This window comes from Anopheles coustani, unplaced genomic scaffold (genome assembly GCF_943734705.1).
Source record: "Anopheles coustani unplaced genomic scaffold, idAnoCousDA_361_x.2 scaffold_126_ctg1, whole genome shotgun sequence".
Lineage (NCBI taxonomy): Eukaryota > Metazoa > Arthropoda > Insecta > Diptera > Culicidae > Anopheles > Anopheles coustani.
The window spans coordinates 95,757-99,829 of record NW_026525383.1 but is presented as its reverse complement, the minus strand read 5'-3'; positions in this window follow the sequence as shown (position 1 = coordinate 99,829).

Genomic DNA, 4,073 nt, shown 5'->3' with positions numbered 1-4,073 from the left:
CAAAGGTGTTTGGATGTTGTTGGAATTACGCAAAAAGTGCTTCGAAGGTCCTCCGAAGGTGTTTGGATGTTGTTGGAATTACGCAAAAAGTGCTTCGAAGGTCCTCCGAAGGTGTTTGGATGTTGTTGGAATTACATAAAAAAGGCTTCGATGGTCCTCCTAAGGTGTTTGGATGTTGTTGGAATAACGTAAAAAGGGCTTCGAACGTCCTCCGAAAGTGTTTGGATGTTGTTGGAATTACGTGAAAATCGCTTCGAAGGTCCTCCGAAGGTGTTTGGATGCTGTTGGAATTACGTAAAAAGTGCTTCGAAGGTCCTCCAAAGGTGTTTTGATGTTGTTGGAATTACGTAAAAAGTGCTTCGAAGGTCCTCGAAAGATGTTTTGATGTTGTTGGAATTACGTAAAAAGTGCTTCGAAGGTCCTCCGAAGGTGTTTGGATGTTGTTGGAATTACGTGAAAAGCGCTTCGAAGGTCCTCCGAAGGTGTTTTGATGTTGTTGGAATTACGTAAAAAGTGCTTCGAAGGTCCTTCGAAGGTGTTTGGATGTTGTTGGAATTACGTAAAAAGTGCTTCGAAGGTCCTCGAAAGATGTTTTGATGTTGTTGGAATTACGTAAAAAGTGCTTCGAAGGTCCTCCGAAGGTGTTTGGATGTTGTTGGAATTACGTGAAAAGCGCTTCGAAGGTCCTCCGAAGGTGTTTGGATGTTGTTGGAATTACGTAAAAAGTGCTTCGAAGGTCGTCCAAAGGTGTTTTGATGTTGTTGGAATTACGTAAAAAGTGCTTCGAAGGTCCTCCGAAGGTGTTTGGATGTTGTTGGAATTACGCAAAAAGTGCTTCGAAGGTCCTCCAAAGGTGTTTGGATGTTGTTGGAATTACGTAAAAAGTGCTTCGATGGTCCTCCTAAGGTGTTTGGATGTTGTTGGAATAACGTAAAAAGTGCTTCGATGGTCCTCCGAAGGTGTTTGGATGTTGTTGGAATTACGTGAAAAGCGCTTCGAAGGTCCTCCGAAGGTGTTTGGATGTTGTTGGAATTACGTCAAAAGTGCTTCGAAGGTCCTCCAAAGGTGTTTTGATGTTGTTGGAATTACGTAAAAAGTGAAGGTCCTCCGAAGGTGTTTGGATGTTGTTGGAATTACGTGAAAAGCGCTTCGAAGGTCCTCCGAAGGTGTTTGGATGTTGTTGGAATTACGTAAAAAGTGCTTCGAAGGTCCTCCGAAGATGTTTGGATGTTGTTGGAATTACGTAAAAAGTGCTTCGAAGGTCGTCCAAAGGTGTTTTGATGTTGTTGGAATTACGTAAAAAGTGCTTCGAAGGTCCTCCGAAGGTGTTTGGATGTTGTTGGAGTTACGCAAAAAGTGCTTCGAAGGTCCTCCAAAGGTGTTTGGATGTTGTTGGAATTACGTAAAAAGTGCTTCGATGGTCCTCCTAAGGTGTTTGGATGTTGTTGGAATAACGTAAAAAGGGCTTCGAAGGTCCTCCGAAGGTGTTTGGATGTTGTTGGAATTACGTGAAAAGCGCTTCGAAGGTCCTCCGAAGGTGTTTTAATGTTGTTGGAATTATGTAAAAAGTGCTTCGAAGGTCCTCCAAAGGTGTTTTGATGTTGTTGGAATTACGTAAAAAGTGAAGGTCCTGCGAAGGTGTTTGGATGTTGTTGGAATTACGTGAAAAGCGCTTCGAAGGTCCTCCGAAGGTGTTTGGATGTTGTTGGAATTACGTCAAAAGTGCTTCGAAGGTCCTCCAAAGGTGTTTTGATGTTGTTGGAATTACGTAAAAAGTTAAGGTCCTCCGAAGGTGTTTGGATGTTGTTGGAATTACGTGAAAAGCGCTTCGAAGGTCCTCCGAAGGTGTTTGGATGTTATTGGAATTACATAAAAAGTGCTTCGAAGGTCCTTCAAAGGTGTTTGAATGTTGTTGGAATTACGTAAAAAGTGCTTCGAAGGTCCTGCGAAGGTGTTTGGATGTAGTTGGAATTACGCAAAAAGTGCTTCGAAGGTCCTCCAAAGGTGTTTGGATGTTGTTGGAATTACGTAAAAAGTGCTTCGAAGGTCCTCCGAAGGTGTTTGGATGTTGTTGGAATTACGTTAAAAGTGCTTCGAAGGTCCTCCAAAGGTGTTTGGATGTTATTGGAATCACATAAAAAGTGCTTCGAAGGTCCTCCGAAGGTGTTTGGATGTTGTTGGAATTACGTAAAAAGTGCTTCGAAGGTCCTCCAAAGGTTTTTGGATGTTATTGGAATTACATAAAAAGTGCTTCCATGGTCCTCCTAAGGTGTTTGGATGTTGTTGGAATAACGTAAAAAGGGCTTCGAAGGTACTCCGAAGGTGTTTGGATGTTGTTGGAATTACGCATAAAGTGCTTCGAAGGTCCTCCAAAGGTGTTTGGATGTTGTTTGAATTACGTAAAAAGGGCTTCGAAGGTCCTCCGAAGGTGTTTGGATGTTGTTGGAATTACGTAAAAAGTGCTTCGTTTTTCCTCCTAAGGTGTTTGGATGTTGTTGGAATAACGTAAAAAGGGCTTCGAAGGTCCTCCGAAGGTGTTTGGATGTTGTTGGAATTACGTGAAAAGCGCTTCGAAGGTCCTCCGAAGGTGTTTGGATGTTGTTGGAATTACGTAAAAAGTGCTTCGATGGTCCTCCTAAGGTGTTTGGATGTTGTTGGAATTACGTGAAAAGCGCTTCGAAGGTCCTCCGAAGGTGTTTGGATGTTGTTGGAATTACGTAAAAAGTGCTTCGATGGTCCTCCTAAGGTGTTTGGATGTTGTTGGAATAACGTAAAAAGGGCTTCGAAGGTCCTCCGAAGGTGTTTGGATGTTGTTGGAATTACGTAAAAAGTGCTTCGATGGTCCTCCTAAGGTGTTTGGATGTTGTTTGAATTACGTAAAAAGGGCTTCGAAGGTCCTCCGAAGGTGTTTGGATGTTGTTGGAATTACGTGAAAAGCGCTTCGAAGGTCCTCCGAAGGTGTTTGGATGTTGTTGGAATTACGTAAAAAGGGCTTCGAAGGTCCTCCAAAGGTGTTTGGATGTTGTTGGAATTACGTAAAAAGTGCTACGAAGGTGGATGTTGTTGGAATTACGTAAAAAGTGCTTCGATGGTCCTCCAAAGGTGTTTGGATGTTGTTGGAATTACGTGAAAAGCGCTTCGAAGGTCCTCCGAAGGTGTTTGGATGTTGTTGGAATAACGTAAAAAGTGCTTCGATGGTCCTCCTAAGGTGTTTGGATGTTGTTGGAATAACGTAAAAAGGGCTTCGAAGGTCCTCCGAAGGTGTTTGGATGTTGTTGGAATCACATAAAAAGTGCTTCGAAGGTCCTCCGAAGGTGTTTGGATGTTGTTGGAATTACGTAAAAAGTGCTTCGAAGGTCCTCCAAAGGTTTTTGGATGTTATTGGAATTACATAAAAAGTGCTTCCATGGTCCTCCTAAGGTGTTTGGATGTTGTTGGAATAACGTAAAAAGGGCTTCGAAGGTACTCCGAAGGTGTTTGGATGTTGTTGGAATTACGCATAAAGTGCTTCGAAGGTCCTCCAAAGGTGTTTGGATGTTGTTTGAATTACGTAAAAAGGGCTTCGAAGGTCCTCCGAAGGTGTTTGGATGTTGTTGGAATTACGTAAAAAGTGCTTTGTTTTTCCTCCTAAGGTGTTTGGATGTTGTTGGAATAACGTAAAAAGGGCTTCGAAGGTCCTCCGAAGGTGTTTGGATGTTGTTGGAATTACGTGAAAAGCGCTTCGAAGGTCCTCCGAAGGTGTTTGGATGTTGTTGGAATTACGTAAAAAGTGCTTCGATGGTCCTCCAAAGGTGTTTGGATGTTGTTGAAATTACGTGAAAAGCGCTTCGAAGGTCCTCCAAAGGTGTTTTGATGTTGTTGGAATTACGAAAAAAGTGCTTCGATGGTCCTCCTAAGGTGTTTGGATGTTGTTGGAATAACGTAAAAAGGGCTTCGAAGGTCCTCCGAAGGTGTTTTTATGTTGTTGGAATTACGTAAAAAGGGCTTCGAAGGTCCTCCAAAGTTGTTTGGATGTTGTTGGAATTACGTAAAAAGTGCTTCGTAGGTGGATATTGTTGGAATTACGTAAAAAG